General features: G+C 37.5%; 2 long non-coding RNA genes across 2 annotated transcripts in view; one reads left to right on the top strand and one right to left on the bottom strand.

The window, feature by feature from the left end:
• Positions 1-19408, bottom strand: part of LOC134736441 (uncharacterized) — a 208306-nt gene that overhangs the window by 184909 nt on the left and 3989 nt on the right. The window lies entirely within an intron of this gene.
• The window catches only part of LOC134736440 (uncharacterized), a 49437-nt gene continuing 44889 nt past the window's right edge, over positions 14861-19408 (top strand). Inside the window, exon 1 of the long non-coding RNA XR_010120437.1 lies at positions 14861-14910. This is a non-coding gene — a long non-coding RNA (uncharacterized lncRNA). The remainder of the gene's footprint in view (positions 14911-19408) is intronic.

The following is a 19408-nucleotide window of genomic DNA, read 5'->3' as shown; positions in this document are numbered from 1 at the left end:
CATGTTTGTTTGCTTAGCAGTTAAGACTTCCCATGATCAAGTGTGAATAACCATCTCAAATAATATACTATTTAGAACTCACAATCCCAAATGAAAAGAACGCAGGCTTTATGTGTTTAAATCTAAGTTTAAATCCGTCAAGACTCCGGGAAGGTGCCCTAATCTTTCTCATTCTTCATTTCTTAATTTGTAAAATGGGAACGGAAGTAGGTTCATAGCATCACTACAAAGAGCAAACATGATTGTTCATGTAAAGTGTCTGCTCAGCACAGTGCCTGGCACACGAGCAGCCTCCAATAAATGGCAGTGATAATCCTAATGGAACATACCCCTTGCAATGACAATTGATCTTTGTGCATAGGGCAGCAGTATTGTTCCTGTGGTATTAGTGTTCAACAACCCTGGAAGAGGAGCATTCTCATTGCAAAAGAAAATTGTCAGGAATGACACAGATCTTCTCTCACCAGATATATCTTCCTCAGGGTTCATGAACTTTTAACCAGTATGGGTCATGAATATGAGCTAAATTATTTTGTGATAAAATGTCCAGAATCAAATATTCCTTCAACCCCACAACAACCTAGAGATAGCAAGCATTTTCAGGGAGACTTGGCTAAATTTCAGAAATTTTTTTTTTTTGCATTCATTTTGAAACTCTCTTCTTATCCAAAGACCACAAGCAGTTGAGCCTTGACTTGATCATCTGGATTCGATCATGTTACATTTGTTTCTATTTGTGCCTTTTGTAGTATGCACTCTTTTCATCATGGTTGCCATAGATTCCATTGAAATTTTAAAATTTAAATTATAGTAGGAACATTAAATTCTCCCCTAGAATTTACATTAAATTCATCTTAATATAAAAAAATTACTCATTTTGTTATTCATTCAGTCATTCATTTCTATGCAGAAAATTCTGGTTTTTGCCTGGGCTATTAGTTATCTCTGCCTACCAAGCTCTTGTGCATTCTCAGAACTCTTTACTTCTAAAAGTCTATAATAACCTCTTCAGCCAGAAACAATTTCCCCCCTCACCTAGAAACCTACATATATTTCAAATGGCATGTGTTACCCACCACCTTGGAGGAGAGTTTTACATATTGCATTTTCCATCTCCCCAAAAAGACCATAACTGCTTAAAGAGATGATCTCATCATCTCTGTACTCTCCATAGTATAATACCTTGTATATAATTTGCTGTCAATAAATACTCATGTACTTCTGTGGTTACCAAAAGGTTAGATTGTTTCTGGTAGCACAGTGGTTTTTTAAAAACCATATTAATTTTTCCATGTTCTGAAAGTAAAGATAAAGGAAAAAAAATTTATCTGAGCAATGCAGAAATCAAGATGGATTTTGCTGGAGGAGTGGAAGGACAGAGGTGAAAATTTGTAGTCCAGCTCTTCCTTTTCTTTCATCATAAATAGTGTTTTGACTCATGTGACATGACCTTAACATGTCCATATATCAAAGAATCCCTGAATGGAGACATATCATGAAATAAAGGCAAAATGGGTATTTCTTCTCTTCCCTTACTTTTGAAAAAAATTCCTAAATTTAAAAATAGTCCCTGTTCTGCATTCATTATTCAGATTTTTTTTCATAGCCAAATGGTTACATAGAAGGGGGATCCTGTGGGTTAACGGCTCCAAGAACTATAAAAAATAACAAAACTAAAGTAAAAGATGTTGATATAGGGGAGATTTTTGAAGACTAAAAAACACAACAAAATTTAAAAATCCACTAAACTCTACAGACAACTCTAAAGCTCACAGTCCTATACAATATTGTCACCTTGAAATCTGATTTCCGAGCTCAACACCAGCAAAATGGCTACTGAAGAGTGATGACAAGAAGCAGTAAAGTATTCCCTGTACTGTGACCAGCCGAGATCGTAGTAAAGGACACACTATTCTACGGCTTCACTTCATGAGGGCATAGGATGTGAAAAGAAAACAAGAGCACAAATGGGTGACTTTGAATTCATCGGAGCACAAAACATAAAGTACCAAATAATTAGACTGAGACAGAAAGTATTAGTAGAAAGGTGAGTCTAAGAATCCTAACTAGACTTCAACTAAATGTGATCAAAACCACTAACGGGGTTAAATTGAACACTCAGCAACCTAGATAGACTTAGGACAACCATCTAAACTACAAAAGAAACATTTGCCTGCCAGGAAGATGAAATATTGGAATCTACCCTTGAAGAAAAGTGTGGCACCAGCATTCCCGAAAATCTTTCAAAGAAAATACACCAACCCCTGTGAGTATGGCCAGGTTCATGACTGATGGTGCAACTTATTCCTAAGATAGGTTGGGTTGGAAGAGTGGGACAACCTTCCAAAAGGCATACTGACTCAATGACTTCCCTTAAAATAAACATATATCCTTCAAGAGACTCTATCTACAAAGAATATAAAAATGAATGTAATATTTATAGGTAGTTTTAAGGTTAATAAACAAAATAACCTACAGCAAATGGTAGGCAGCAATACGAGGCATTAAGGGAAGACAACCCTTAATGAGTCCTAAAGGAAGGACATCTCTTAAAATACTAAAGGAAAATCTAATAAAACACAAAGGAATTAAAATACTATAAATAATCAACTTTGTCCTTTTTTAAATTTATGTTACTCATTAAGATCAAATAGTGCCATTTTTTGTGGAGAAATATTGTTCGTTTGGCATATTAATGAAAGAATGAATGAATGATTGTGCATTTATTGAGCATCTGCTTTTTCCCAAGCCCTAGGCACTTTCTCAATTACCTCATTTAATTCTTACAACAACCCTGTCAGTTAGGAATTATTATCCTAATTATATTATTAAGAAAATAGACTCGTAAAGGTTCAAGCGCCCAAAGGCACACAGCTATTGTAATAAAGAGCAGAGCCAGATTTCCAACCCAGGTCTTTTGACTTCATGCTGCATTTTCTGTTTAGAAGGAAACTCATTGCTTCTCTTTCTAAAAATAAATCATCACTGCTGGCAAAATTTTGCTTGTCCAAAGGACTTCTGGATCCACCTTGAGACCTTTGGAATCAGCACCAAAATGGGAACCGTTTAATGAGAGTCTGGGCAATTACCCCATCATGCCCAACAAACGGGAAAATGAGTCTTTGGCTTGACTCATGTATTTAACTGTTGTTTCAGGAGAGGCCCAAAAGGAAAAGTGCTTATGTCAATTGTATTTTAAAAGAGTGACTAAGTTGTCAGCATTTCCAAAAACATATTTTTCTTCAGAGTTTAGCTTTACTATCTTTGGAGACAATGACTCAGGCATCTCTTTGTTGCCTGATCTCTAATTAGCAAGTTCTAAAGACATCGCACTCAGAAAGGGAGGAAAAGTAGCCTCGATTTTGTTCAAAACTTCACTCATATCGTCCCCTAAATGAACTTCTATAAATGCTATCAAGCTATTACAGAAGCTGATGAAAGGAGAAAGTACACCGCCTGTTACAACAAGCTTCCCTAGAAGCACAAGCCCAGCCCTCTGACACAAGCTTTCAAAGGTTGCCAAGGTCTTCAGACACACGTTTAATCAGACACCTATTTACTCTGTGACCCTCTGGAGTGCCAGTCAAGTGCTGGTGGGTTGTAAGATACACAGTTTTATCACCACTTCCTAACATGAAGAGAACCAGAACCAGAAGACACGAGGGGAAGAGAAGGATAGAAGACGGGAAGGGTGAAGAGCAATTTTTCCAAATCAGCCTAAGGGAGAATTGGGCCATAGCATTTTTTTTTTTCACGTGAAAACATGATGAAAAAGAAGAAAAAAGGCTCACACGATTTGTTTTATGGACATTCAGAAGAAAATGCCTCAATGCTCTGCATCCCGGGAGCTGTGAAACTCTCTCTTACTTCCAGGCCTCGCAGTGACTCCCTGCGGAGAAGAGCATTACTGAGATTGCAGCTGAGTGCGGCTGAGCTGCTGCAGTCAGGCTGCACTCAGTTTGATAGTCCCAAGAGAAATGGAGCGTAGGACATTTAGGTTTCAGCATCACCAAGGCGTTTTTCAACAGAGGCGAGTTCCTGATTATGAGGGAATGTGGCAGGTTTGTTTTACATGGTTATCAAAACCCCAAACATTTGAAGAGACCAAGCACTGAATATGTTATACACTGGCAGAGTGTGGGGTGACTCTAGAATCATTAATTAGCAAACACTTTTGAGTCACCTATTTAGAACAATGAATGAAATACCGTAAGAAAATTCGGAAACAGAGTGAGTCAAATCACTGCAGTAGACTTTTCTAGGGGGGCTGTGAGGGTTTAAAAAAATGTTTAGTTACAAAATTTTTAAAATCAGATAATTCACCCGAAAATACAGATTCTATTTAATAGTTGAGAGATCTGGCAACATTGAGGAGATCCACATTTCAGCATGATATCAGCAAGCAGCCAACACTGAGAATCCCTGACCCTTTTATTCTTATTATTTAATTGACAAAAATAATTGTATACATTACATATTTATGGAGTATAATGTGATAATTTGATACATGCTTACATTGTGGAATACTAAATCAAGTTTTATCAAATGTATCACCTCACATACTCATCATTATTTGCAGTGAAAATATTTAAAATCTATTTTAGTAATTTTGAAATAAATATACAAGCATTATTATGTATTATAGTCGCCATTTGGTGCAATAGGTCGCTAAAGCTTACTCTTCCTGTCTGACTGAAATTTTGTACCCTTTCATCAACATCTCCTCCTCCCCATCCATATCCTTTTCCCAACTCATGGTAACTGCCATTCCACTATCTATGTGTTCAAGTATTTTATATTCCACAAATAAGTGGGAGCATGCTGTCCTTATCTTTTTTTAAGTTTAGTCTTATTTTTAGTTGACGCATAATAATTATACACATTATGGGGTACAATGTGATGTTTTGATATATGTGTACATTGCGTAACCATCAAATCAAAGAAATTAGCAGGTCCATCACCTCAAATATTTATTATTTTTTGTGGTTGAAACATTCAAAATCCTCTCTTCTAGCTATTTTGAAATATGCGTTTTTGTTAACTATGGTTATCTTGCTGTGCAATAGAACATCAGAACTTATTCCTCTATCCTAACTGTAACTATTACCTGTTGACCGACCTGTCTCCATCCCCTCCCCCATCACTACCTTCTCCAGCTTCTGATCATCACTATTCTGCTCTCCACTTCTTTTCTTTTTTTTTTCCAACTTTTTTTTTTTTAATTCGGGGGTACATAGGCAAGTTTGGTATCTGGACATATTGCATGATGCTGAAGTTTGGGGTATGAATGATCCTATCACCCAGGTACTGAGCATACTACCCAATAGGTAATTTTCCAACCCTGGACCCCCCTTCCTCCCTCCCACCTCTAGTGATCCCAAGTGTCTATTGTTGCCATTTTTATGTCCATGTCTACTCTCTACTTCCATTAAGATAAACTTTTTTAGAGTTCACATATAAGTAAGACCATGCAGCATTCTTCTCTCTATATTTAGCTTATTTCATTTAGTGTCTTCCATGTTCATCCATGTTGTTGCAAATGACAGGATTTCATGCTCTTTTATGGCTGAATCGTATTCCATTATGTTTATATGCCACATTTTCTTTATCCATTCATCCTTTGATGAACACGTAGTTTGGTTCTATATCTTGGCTATTGTGAAGCATGCTGCAATAAACACTGAGTGCAGGTATCTCTTTGAAATACTGATTTCATTTCTTTTGTATATATGACCAGGAGTCGGATTGCTGGATTATACAGTAGTTCTGTTTTTAATACTTTGAAGGACCTCTATAGTGTTTTTTATAATGACCAATTTACATTCCCACCAACAGTCAGTGTTTCCCTTTCTTCACATCTTTGCCAATACTTGTTATCTTTTGTCTTTTTGATAATAGCCATTCTAACTGGAATGAGGTTCTTATTATGATTTTGATTTTGATTTCCCTGATGCTTAGTGACATTGAACAGGTTTTATAAACCTGTTGATCATTTGTATGCCTTCTTTTGAGAAATGTCTATTCAAGTCTGTCATCCATTTTAAAATCAGATTTTTAAAGCTATTGAGTTGTTTGAGTTCCTTATACATTCTGAATATTAACCCTATGTCAGATGTATGGTTCGCAAATAATTTCTCGCATCCTGTAGATTGTCTGTTCGCTACATTGATTATTTCCTTTGCTGTGCAAGGAGGTGAAAGATCTATCCACTGAAAACTGTAAAACATTGATAAAAGAAATTGAAGAAGACACAAATGAAAAGATATCCTGTGCTCATTGATTGAAATAATCAATATTGTTAAAATAACCATACTACCTAACATGATCGTACATTTAATGCGATCCCCACCAAAATGCCAATAACATTCTTCACAGAAATAGAAAAAACAATCCTAAAATTCATATGAAACCACAAATACCCCCCAAAACCAAAGCAATCTTGAGCAAAAAGAACAAATCTGGATGCATCAAACTATCTGACTTCAAAATATACTACAAACTTATAGTAACAAAAGCAGTATGGCACTGGGATAAAAACAGACACATAGACCAATAGAATAGAATAGGGAGTCCAGAACTAAATCCACACATCTACAGCCAACTGATTTTTGACAAAGGTGCCAAAAAACACAAATTGAGGAAAGGAAAGTATCTTCAATAAATGGTGTTGTGAAAATTGGATATGCACATGCCACGAAGAATGAAAATAGACCCTTCTCCCTCATCATATACAAAATTTAATTCTAAATAGATTAAAGAATTAAATGCAAGACCCCAAATTATGAAACTACTATAAAAAGAAACAGGGGCTGGGCACGGTGGCTCACGCCTGTAATCCCAGTACTTTGGGAGGCCGAGGCAGGTGGATCAAGAGGTCAGGAGATCGAGACCATGCTGGCTAACATGATGAAACCCCATCTCCAACACATTCTCCATTCCAATAAATAATAACACCACCCCACAGACTCTTGTGAAGAAGACTAGGCCACCTCGGAGCCCCCCTTTTCCTCTCTGTCCACATCCAGTCAATCTCTGAATCTCGTTCTTTGTCTGTAGAAATAACCTCTTCACTTCTCTTCCTACTTCATATCTTGCCATGGTCTCTAATCTCTTCAACAACCAACACAATTTCTATGAACCATTAGGCCAACTCCAATTAAAACACATTATAGCTTCCAGTGCTTCTAGGAATTATCTAAATTCTTAATACAGTCCTCAAGGCCTCACCTTGAGTCATTCTCTCCACAACTCACCACATGCCAGCCACATGTCCTTCTTGTTGTAATTTCTCACTTCAGTACCTTCACAGTGCTGTTCTTTATCTTGAAATACTTTTCTCTCCTCCTCCCCATCCCTGCTCTGTGCCCTTCATCCCACAAACTCCTCATTCTCCTTCAGGGCTCAATTGAATGTCACTTCTTAAGTAAAACTTTCCCAACCTCCGTGAGTATAAACCTCTTAACACCTGGACTTTTCCATCAGAGCACATATCTACATTACAATTATCCAATTGCTTATAAAATATTGATAAGTCTGACCTCCCCTTTAACTGTAAGATCCAAATGGGCAAGGAATGTCTATGTCTGTCTGAATCACAGACATATTACTATATTCCCATATGCCTGGCATGCAGTGGGTACTCAAATACTGACTGACTGAATGAATGAATGAATGTTACCTGTTTATTAGCTATAAATCTTAAATGGAGAAGATTACCATGATCTAAAACATACTGTTTTTGTAGGTCCAAAACAGCAATAGGAACATGCAAGGCAAATCATAATTCCAGGCACCAAACCATAATGACCATAACTTTATTTGCATGAATAACTAGTAAGATAATTATAATCATGTAAGATATCCCTTTAATTAAAATAAGCGTATTTGCAGCCTACAAAATCATGACAGGGAAGTTGTGTCTGCACGTGAAAACATTGATGTCTCTGTATTTCCTTAACCTATTTATTTTTGGCCCAGTGATGTCAGATTTCAGTTTTACTTTATTAGTATTTCATATATATCTGTCATATGTTGGTATTCCATGTGTCATTTGTTGCAGGAAAGAGCTGAATGATTCCAAATAAACTTTGTTCACTATTAAAAGCTATTTATATATTAAGTCAAATGTAGAGGCCACAGTAACAAAATATTGGCTGTTCGACCTTTTTAATAACTCTATGATTGTGTAAGGGAGGCTAGCATTGTTCACAGAAACACAGGTCATTGTTCTTCAGTTATTTCCTAAGAACCTTTTATTTTATCAGTAGATGAGTAGATTTCTAATTTATCTGGTTATTCAGAGATGGACATAGTCACATCTTTTCATATATTTTCATGTATATTTCACATATTTCACATCTACACTGTGCCAGGTACTGTTATAAGTCCTTTAAATGTATTTGTCATTTAATTGAGCAATTCTATGAAGTAGCTATTATTGCTAAAATATTTCCCATTTTGCCATATGGAAAAACAGGCACAGGACGATAGGCAACTTTTCCAAAGTCACACAACTAGTAAGTCACAAAGCTGAGAGTTGTACCCAGGCACTCTCTCCCCAGGGCCTTCTTTACTGTTAACCTCTGAGCTATGACAATAACTATTTAAATGAATATCTTCCTTCTTCCCTTAAATTTTATTCCTATTTACTATAACAATGCTTTTAATTTTCAGGGATATGCTTGGAAACTATGTAATAGAACATTCTATCATTTTTATGTTGTATTAACTTCATGGTATATGACTTCATGCTGTACTAACTTCATTGTATTAATTTCATGTTGTATGAACTTCATTCTTCATGTTATATGACCTTTTATACCACATAATTATCCTTTATAATATTGCCTTATGTTGCAAATCTATGCTATGAGGAGGTCCCCAGTTCATTGTTATCTGATCACTTATTCCAGTTCCTTACAATTAAAAAACAGAAAATATGCTCATCTTTGTTGTGTCTTTTCTGACTTCAATACTAGAAGATTCATATGGGCCATTCTGTAAGACGTGTGACACCTCGTTCTCAAAAATGAGTCAAAGAATTTTTTCCCCAACAATTTTGAGATTTCCTGAGAAACCACATGACACTGAATTCCAGGCTTGTAACTCACATCAGACTCTGTGGTTACCTTGTAACTTATCAAATTCTTGTCACCCCAATCAACAGAACCTATGGAGAGAAAACTTTCTCCCTGAGTTGTTTTTCTGGTAACTTGAAAACTGAAAAAAAAAAGAAAAAAAAAAAAAAAAGGCAAGGTCAAAATGTGCTTAAAGCAACATTTGCTTCACATTTAACTCCAGAGTACTAAATAAATTCCCAAGGATTGTACTAGCCCACGTCAGGTCAAGCCTGTTGTGAAAGGAAGGGATGACAATTGACCCTTTCTTAGTGCAAAACCTCCTGCCTTCCATCCCACCAGTCAACTACAGAGTCAAGATCGTGAGAGCTGACAGCTTCCGCTGCAGATAAATTCCAGCCTGCCCCAAATGAGCCATGTACTTACGAAACCAAAGAACCAGCAGAGACCTCTGGGACCATCTAGTCCAGCAGTTCCCAAATGCTCCTCCAGCCAAGATTCCATTTATCTCCTCCCCCTCATCTCAGCTATGGACTATGGGTTTGGAAAAAAATTTCAGCTGAACTAAATATATTAAATACAACAATCTGTATTTCCCAATGTAGTTCATAAATATAAATAAATATATGTAGTCTGAGCTTCTGATCCAAGGTCCCCACACCACAATGAATTGAAATCATTTTTAACCCAATGCAAGGAAACTTGAGATTACGGATACAATCTTATGAGATAATTCAGAATTGCTCTTAGAACCTCGTTACTGTTTTCAAGAAAATTTAAGTGTATGGCTATGGACAGTAATGATATATCTAGTTTTATGTTTTACTGAGAGCCATAAGACATAGTGACCTGCCCCAAATTAGACTTCAAGGTGGACCAGAAACTATACATACCATAGACCCCAAGTCTAGCAAACTAAATGGGGTACAAGCCGACCCACTAGAGAGAATATTTGCTCAAAGCTGAGATCAACTGCTCAGCCTGATGCCACAGTGATTCCATATCAGAAAATGAGAAACAGTATCTAAAACTAATTTGCAGGAGATCGATTTGGCAAGTATCGTATGACTTTGCAAGAGGACTGAAAATTTAGAAGTATGAGAAAAGCCTGGACTTGCTATAAGCTTTCATGAAAAGTGTGTTAGATTGGGATTCAGCTGACAAAGACGAATGCAAAAAGTGAGAAATATTCACAGTGAGTGTTCATGTCTTTACAGAGGAGGGGGAACCACAAGGAAAACAAATTACATCAGTTAAAGCCAACAGAATAGAGATAAGAAAAGCAAAAAAGCCAAGGGAGATAGGGTAAGCCCAAAGGGTTAAAGAGTATTAGAAGGGCAAATCTTTCAGAAGGGAGAGGATGATGAGAGAGAAATAAGAGCTTCTAATAAATGAGAAAGGGCATAGAATTAATCACAATTCTGAAATTTGCTGAGGTGCTGAACTCATTTTTTAAGTCAGTCCTCTTGGTGAAAAAAAAATATCAGAAAGGTAAGAAAGAGAAAGAAATATGATGAATTTGAAAGGAATGAAGGTCTTAGGAAAAATGTCACTGAGAAAAAACAGAACGGGGTTATGCATGTGAGTGAGAATGCATGAAATCAGCCCATCCCATTTCTCTGTAATGGTGGTGATAACAACAAGAGAATATAAAACAATTATAAGACACACACTAGATTTAGCCAAGCAACTAGTTTCTACCAGTTTCTAAATTAAACTATATAATTGAATTAAATCTTTTAAAAATAGATTCTAGACCTAGAACAAACCTCCAAAGGCCTTTTGGTCCAGTGCTTTAAATTTTAGCCAAATAAATAATCACTTCTACTTTAGAGATGAAGTAACAGCAGTCACAAGAGAGTAGGTGCTAAAATTTAGACGAAACCCAAGAGCTCTGTACTCTCAGTCAGGGCTTTCTGGATTTCAAACTGACTGCTGTTCACAAGAACTATCACTTATCAGACCGCTACCACAGGCCAGATACTGACTTCCTTGTAGCATATAGAATTCTCTATACAATCTTGAGACATACTTCTTTACAGATGAGAAAACTGAAAATGAAGGAGAATGAGCTTTATAGTTATTATATGATGTATGTATTACTCAATATGTTGTCTGGAAGTATAATACATATACATCCTGTTTTAAGAAATCTAAGTAAAAAATGAGCTTTTCAAAAATTAGAAGTTACTCACCTTATGAAGGGTTCACATGAAAGCAATTAGCATTCCTTGACTCTAAGTCCTGAACTAATTTAAATAACCTTTCAATTTTATTATTTAAAATGTTAAGAAACAAATGGACACAGTACATCATCATACTACATTTCAAATATGACTTGCTTAAATGTGATTATGTTCAAATCTTCAGGAATACATTTACTTCATACAAAGTAGGGCCCTCCCATGGAAACTAGAATAAAAGAGAATATGGAACTCTGGTTCTGCAGGCTCCAGTTCTACCTATGCTTCTCAAGCAAAGTCAGGGACCCAGCTGGGGAAAGAGACAGAGCCATTGTGTCTATCCCACATAGAGCAGTAAGCTTGCCAAAGGATTCTCTGCCATTGGCACAGTTATTCAGGGGTCACCTTAAAGTGTAGCAGTCACTACATCCCATTGATTAATCCATTGGTCACCTGTCAATCTGCCAACCACTACTCCTCTTTCTGGCTCAGAGAAACAAGAAATTATACTTCTTGGAACTATAAAGAAAGAATCTAAGTGTGGGCCAAAAACAAATGTTTACTTATTGCTCACTTTCCAATTGCAAAAAGAAAAAATCTGACAATTTCTCTAAATAAGATACTCTCCCCATTGGTAAGTTTCCAAACTCATCTTGGCCAAAAACACATACATTTAATTATTCATATATATTGCTTAATATCTCCTGGGTACTTTGTTCTGAAGCAGCCAACCTAGGGTGTAAGAGGCAGGCTCTGGAGTTGAATAGGTCCTGGTTCAAAGGCCAGCTCTGCTATTTACTCCACCAGGCTTTCTCTCAAGTCCTAGTATCCTCACGTGCAAAATGAAAATAGTGATGCTACCCAGCTCATGATCGTCATAAAAATGAAATGGCATAAAATACATAAAGTCCTTAGACAATAAGGATACAAAGTCCTTAAGCATACTTGACAAAGAGTAAATGTTTACTATAAAATAGGAATTATTTTTATAATTAGCTATTTTAACATTAATTCAGCCATCCACACAATCCACAGTCAAAGCATGCTATCGCCTCTTGAGAATAATTTAGGCCGGGTGCAGTGGTGGACGCCTGTAATCCCAACACTTTGGGAGGCTGAGGCTAGTGGATCACTTGAGTTCACGGGTTCAAGACCAGCCTGGCCAACATGGTGAAACCCCGTCTCTGCTAAAAATACAAAAAAATTAGCTGGGCGTAGTGGGGGACACCTGTAATCCCAGCTACTCAGGAGGCTGAGGCAGGAGAATCACTTGACTGAGGGAGGTGGAGGTTGCAGTGAGCTGAGATGGCACCATTGCACTACAGCCTGGGCAAAAAGAGTGAAATTGCACTTCAAAAAACAAAAACCAAGCAGCAACAACAAAAACAAAAAGAAAATAGGAGGCTCACTGGGGAACATTTGAAAGAAGACGGAAGGGAATGTGTGGCATTTGGGGAGTCCCAACTCAGTTTTACGTTTTGTCACTATGGTATCATTGGAGGATAAGACTTAGTATTACTAAGAAAGATAATAAATATGCAACCCTGAAGGGTGTAACATTGTTAAACCTGAGTTTTCATCATTAAGGTATTTGTGACGCCATGAGATTAAAATCTGCTGCATCTCTGAGGCCTTTTTCAAAGCCTGCACTGTGGTCCCAGTGGACCAGTATAAAATCCTCTGGATCCGTGTTCCATTTCTTACTCAACCACCAGTCTGTGCTTCTCCTTCTTGCCACTTGCTGTGGTTTGAATCTATTTACCAAAATTCACATATTGGAAGACACATTCCCCAACGCTACAGTGTTGGGTGGTGAGGCCTAATAAGAGATGATTGGGTCCTGAGAGTGGAGCCCTCATGAATAGATTAAGTCACCTCGCGAATGGGTCAGTTATTGAGAAAGTGGGTTGTTACAAAAGCAAGCCCAGTCCGTCACGCTTTCTCTTTTATACTCACTTACCCTTCTTTTCTTCTGCTGTGGGATAATGCAGCATAAAGGCCCACACCAGATGCCTGTGCCATACTATTGAACTTCATAGCCTCCAGAATGGTAAGAAATAAATACCTTTTATTTATAATTATCTAGTATATGGTATTCTGTTACAGCAACAGAAAACGGACTGAGACACTGTTGTTTGCATAGACAGTGCTATTTTATCTCTTTCTGCTGGCCTAATAGGATTATAACTTCTCTTTTAAAATTCTTCTGGAGATGACAAATGAAGTTATAATTTAGAAACATTCTCCAAACAGCATACTTGATGTCTTGTTAGTACAACAACCCACACTGTCTTCTGTCTTGGTATTCCCTCCCATATTGATTTGGTGGTTTAACCTAACCCAAAAAGGAAAATATAAATCAGTTTTTTGGGTCTAATTAAGGATCGGTTACTGTGGATTGTTCTATGGTTTTCAGTTACTAAAGACAGATGCACAACTGCATGTGGAAAGTCAACATAGCATAGAAATAGTCTTCTGAGAAAGCTTAGCATAATATATAATTTTTCCTTTTGGTTATCCAATTGGGATTTTGGCACAGAGGTTTGATTTTCAAGAAGCAACTGTTTTCAGCTACTTTCCATAAATCAGGCTCTCTGTTCCAGCTGTCTATCACTGACACAAAACATTCCTCAGCAAATATTAGTGATATGCTAGGCCAGAGATCAAACATACTTCTTCCTTCCCTTTGCCACTCCTATTTAAAATATGAGCATGTCCATACTAGGTCTCCCTTCAGAAAATGTTCCTGTAGCCTCTGTCCTCCTACCAGCACCCTGGCAGCCCCATGGTCTGTCCAGAACCTCTATTCTTGTTTGTAGGCCTGGCTCTCTTTTCTCAGCCATTTGCTTTTCTGGAATGTCCTCTCTGACTCAGCCTCACCACCAAGATTGTAGTTATCAGCACTCAAATACCAGTCACTCCCCTATGAAGTAAGAGGAGATACCCCCCGGCAGTCCCCACAAGGCAGGAAAATGCTGGCATCTCATCAGTTTTCCGGGTTAGAATTTCACTGTCAAGCTCACTATCCTCCCAGCCCTCCCAGATAAACAGTGGATCGGGGCTCACAGCACATTCCTTTCACTCTCACTAATTTCAGGAGAACCCTCTGCAGTGGAACACCAGTGAATCTTTGAAGTCCTGCTGCTCAAGGGGTGGCTCTGGCTTCCTGGCAGCAATTAGAAAAATATTCTTCTCGTCATCTCAGCTGTGACACTGGCAAATCTACAGCCTTGTCAGTTGATATTCAGGGCTAGGCATTTCTCACATTAACCCTGGCTGGAATTTTAAAACCTTATGTATACTTCAAGTTACTTAAAAATAGGATATATTATGTGGGAGATTTGCATACATATGATTCCCACTGCTGGAATTTTTAGTCTAAAACAACAAATGTAACTAACCTTCTTGATAATTTAAGATGTCATTTTAAGGTAAATAAATTTAAGGAGTTAAAGTCTCCCACCTTGCCCATATTGGCATCAAACAACTTGCCATGGTATTTTTAGTATTCTACACGGGCTTTCCCCCGTTTTGTTCAGCTAAATTCTATTCTTAGAATGTTTCCCCAACAGCAACAAAAATCATTCCTTAACTCCGTCTTACATCTTGACTCTACTCCTCCTCCCCCAAGGGCTTCTGCCAATGACAAGGTGAGTTATAATTACCAAATAGAGGTAGATATTGGATCTCAACGTCTGCTCTTCTCTTCAGGGGCTTCCCAACGTCTTAGTCAAGGTTTTTTTCTTAAATCTTCCCATGCGATTGTGTCTACTGTGAATCTCTTCCATCTTCTTTGGCCATCGGTTTGTTCTCATCTTTAACTGTGGACATCCTTCTTCTTGACCCTCGTCTCATCCTTGCTGAGACTTTCTCTTACGTTAGCATTTCCACTTGACATTTCTGCCCACTTTTCAGACTTAACAGATAAAAACCAACCTCACCATCTCTGTCCCTCCACCCCAACCTTCTTCTCTACCTGGCTTCACTCTTTTTTTTTTTATTGTGTGGTGTATATACAGGTATTTGTTTTTTATTGCACTTTAAGTTTTAGGGTACATGTGCACAATGTGCAGGTTAGTTACATATGTATACATGTGCCATGTTGGTGTGCTGCACCCATTAACTTGTTATTTAACATTAGGTATACCTCCTAAAGCTATCCCTCCCCCCACCCCACAACAGGCCCCGGTGTGTGATGTTCCCCTTCCTGTGTCCATGAGTTCTCATTGTTCAAGTCCCACCTATGAGTGAGAACATGTGGTGTTTGGTTTTTTGTCCTTGCAATAGTTTGCTGAGAATGATGGTTTCCAGCTTCATCCATGTCCCTACAAAGGACAGGAACTCATCCTTTTTTATGGCTGAATAATATTCCATGGTGTATATGTGCCACATTTTCTTAATCCAGTCTATCGTTGTTGGACATTTGGGTTGGTTCCAAGTCTTTGCTATTGTGAATAGTGCCACAATGAACATATGTGTGCATGTGTCTTTATAGCAGTATGATTAATAATCCTTTGGGTATATACCCAGTAATGGGATGGCTGGGTCAAATGGTATTTCTAGTTCTAGATCCCTGAGGAATCGCCACACTGTCTTCCACAATGGTTGAACTAGTTTACAGTCCCAGCAACAGTGTAAAAGTGTTCCTATTTCTCCACATCCTCTCCAACACCTGTTGTTTCCTAACTTTTTAATGATGGCCATTCTAACTGGTGTGAGATTGTATCTCATTGTTGTTTTGATTTGCATTTCTCTGATGGCCAGTGATGATGAGCATTTCTTCACGTGTCTTTTGGCTGCATAAATGTCTTCTTTTGAGAAGTGTAGGTTCATATCCTTTGCTCACTTGTTGATGGAGTTGTTTGTTTCTTATAAATTTGTTTGAGTTCATTGTAGATTCTGGGTATTAGCCCTTTGTCAGATGAGTAGATTGCTCTTTCTATTCATGGTACCTATGCTCTTCTAGAGCCTTCTGCCAAGGCTCTAAACGTCATAACTCATATTTTTCTCACTGTTTCACATCTAATCCCTGTCACATTCCTTTAGGTTCTATGTCCTCAGTCCCCCTCTCATTTCCCCTTTACTTACATTCATACCATCGCTACTTTAGTTAGCATGTGATTCATTATCTCTATGCTATTACCAGCACTTTCTGGTGGCTCTCCTCACTTCCAAGCTTACTTCTCTCTATTTCACCTGTTACGGCCACAAATCACTTTTTGATGTATGACACTGATCTTGCCTTCCTCTGTTCAGATGCATTTGATGTCTCCCCATTCTCTCTAGAAAAAAAGTACAAAGTCCTGTTTCTGAAAAATGTGACCCTTTGTGGTATTTTTTTTTATCTGTATAACACATCATTTTTTTATCCAAATAAACCTTTTTACCTATGCTTTACTTCAGTCTGAAAGAATTCCAAGTACTTAAAGATGCACAATCATCTCCCAGCTGTGAACTTTATTTAGCCATCCCTTACTCTAAATAAGTGCCTCTTCCCTTCTCTGACTGTTGTCTTACCTGCTCCTCAGTACTCAAATGCCATGAATTAATCTCTAGTTTCTCAGATGAAAGATAACCCCTCCGTCCTTTATTCTTCCCAGTATTTTGTACTTCCATTGTGGTAGCACATTGTAGGAAGGGTTTTCTTGTATTGTAGTAATTTGCCTGCCCAATTAATCTCATCTAGCACACTGGAAATTTGAGAGGAAGGCTCTTCTTTATTTCCAAATAAATGGTAAAAAATCATGAATTTAGCAGAAAATATCATTTGCAATGAACAAATGCATCACCTGAATGTGTAAAACTTCTTATATGCAAAGGCATTCTGCCTGGTCCTTATGCCTCAATATTTGTAGCATTTCTTGCAATATGTACTTCTGTTTTTTTTTCTCCTTTAAATATAATATAGTGTATGAATGGGAAAAGGAAACAAAGAAACATGCCTTCAGCAATCCCGAATGAGAGAAGTGTCTAACATCTAATCTAAACCTTTAAATATCGTGCTTCATTCCTCTCTGTAGAAGACAGAATAAAGCCCCCCCCCCTCAAAAATGGCCACACCCTAAGCCTCATAACTTGTGACTACACGAGGTTAAAGGGACTGAGCAGATGCTAGTAAGATTACTAATCAGATGACCTTAAAATAGAAAGATTATCCTAGACTATCTGGACACGCCCAGTGCAATCACGTGAATCCTTAAATGTGGAAAAATCAGTCTGTGAGAGAAGTGTGGTGGAGGCAGAGGCAGGAGAGACTCAAAGAATGAGGACAACCTGACACTGCTGGCTTTGAAGTTGACAAAAGGGAGCCATGAACCAAGGAATGTGGTAGCCTCTAGAAGCCAGGAACAGCCCTCAGCTGACATCCAGGTTGTAGAAACTAACTGAGTCCTACAATCACAAGGAACTAAATTCAGCCAATAATCTGAATGAACGAGGAGTCTCCAGAAAGGAATGCAGCCTCACCAACAACACCTGGTTTTTAGTCCCATGAGATCCATTTTGGACTCCTGATCTACAGAATTCTGGGATAATACTTTTATAATATTTTAATCCACAAAGTTTGTCCTAATTTGTTATGATAGCAATAGAAAATGACATATTCTCCAAGTGGCTATTCAGATACACTTGACCTATGGTGGTCTGACTTAGCTAGAGCTAAGAATAAAGTGTGCAACCTCATTGAATTAAAAGCCTAAAGGCATATTTTTGTTATTATTCATATGGAGTCATTTCAAAATATTATACGTAATATGATTTCTTCATTTATTCTTTTATTCAATTCTACAAGCATTTCCCAAATGCCCATTGTCTAGGCTCACACTATAAATTTTCTTGAAGTTTGTAAATCTTCTTCACTCTATTTCTTCAGTGGCTATAATATAACCTGGACAGGGCAGGCACGCAATCCATATTTAATAAATAAGTTCAAGCGTAACTTTGTCATCTAAGTCTTCTCTACCTGAAGCTCTTTATCTTCAGTAAGATGTGGATGATAATTTATCTAATTTACAGGATGACCTTAAAGACATACATATGCAATTTTTAGAAAATCGGTTGTAATTAGTCCCATATCATTTCTATATTCCAAACTTTAATACCTTTGTGCCTTGACTTCTGTATCCAACTTTTCACTTTCCTCAAGCGTCTCTCATTTTACACAACAGCATTCTTATAGGACTACTATTATCTGGGTACTTTCCTGTTCAAAATTCTCTAATAGCTTTCCATGCCTTGGGGCTAAAATCCAAATTCCTCAAGATGGCATGGAAAGTCTCACGATATGTTTATCCAGAGATTCTTCTCTGCCACTACTTTGTAGCCTGACCCACACTCACAACCCCAATGCACTCTTCACTCAACTAAGGCTTCTCTTTCTGACCTTACAAATGCCATGTTTAGCCTTGATTTCAAACCATGGATCCTGTGTTACCACATCTGCAGTGACCTTGGTTTCTCCTCTTCAACCTGGCCTTAGAAAAAGTCTTATGATTTCCTTCTAAAGGCCTTTCCTAAATAAACAAACTCAGAGTAATTTCCCCACTTCCAGGTGTTGTCCCTGCTCTTATATAATACTCACCTGGTTCCAGGTCATAATCTTTATATTTCATACTTGTTGGTATCCTTCCCCAGCTAGGTCACAGTGAAAACTACTCATAATTCATGCTTTTTAAATATCTGCATCCTCTGCCCACTCACAGCAATACTACTGGGTACAGCATAAATAATGATATAATTACTAACATATATATAGTGCTTAATATGTTAGACACGTTATTCTAAGTGCTCTACAAAGTTCAAGACAATCCTATGAGGTAGATATTATTTTTATCTTCATTTTACAGACAAGGAAAATGAGGGACAGATATCCAATGTTTATTGTGGGAATTAAGAAACTATGAAGGAATTCTATATTTGTCAAAGAACTATATTACATTCTAATAATTTAAGAGAAATTTTGTAGTTTGGAGGTTTAAGTTTTGTTGTATTTTCACATAATGGAGAGTAATATATGTCTAACAAATAGTCATAAATCAGGAAGACTGTAACATACTTCTTTTAACAAGGTTACATACATCATTAATGGCACAAATCACAGACATGCAAGTGGATTTGGGATCATATCCACTACATCAGGCTACTTTCCTA

The sequence above is a fragment of the Symphalangus syndactylus genome, chromosome 4, assembly GCF_028878055.3.
Source record: "Symphalangus syndactylus isolate Jambi chromosome 4, NHGRI_mSymSyn1-v2.1_pri, whole genome shotgun sequence".
NCBI classification, from domain to species: domain Eukaryota; kingdom Metazoa; phylum Chordata; class Mammalia; order Primates; family Hylobatidae; genus Symphalangus; species Symphalangus syndactylus.
The sequence above is the reverse complement of the archived record's forward strand: the minus strand, read 5'-3'. Positions and strand labels throughout refer to the sequence as shown.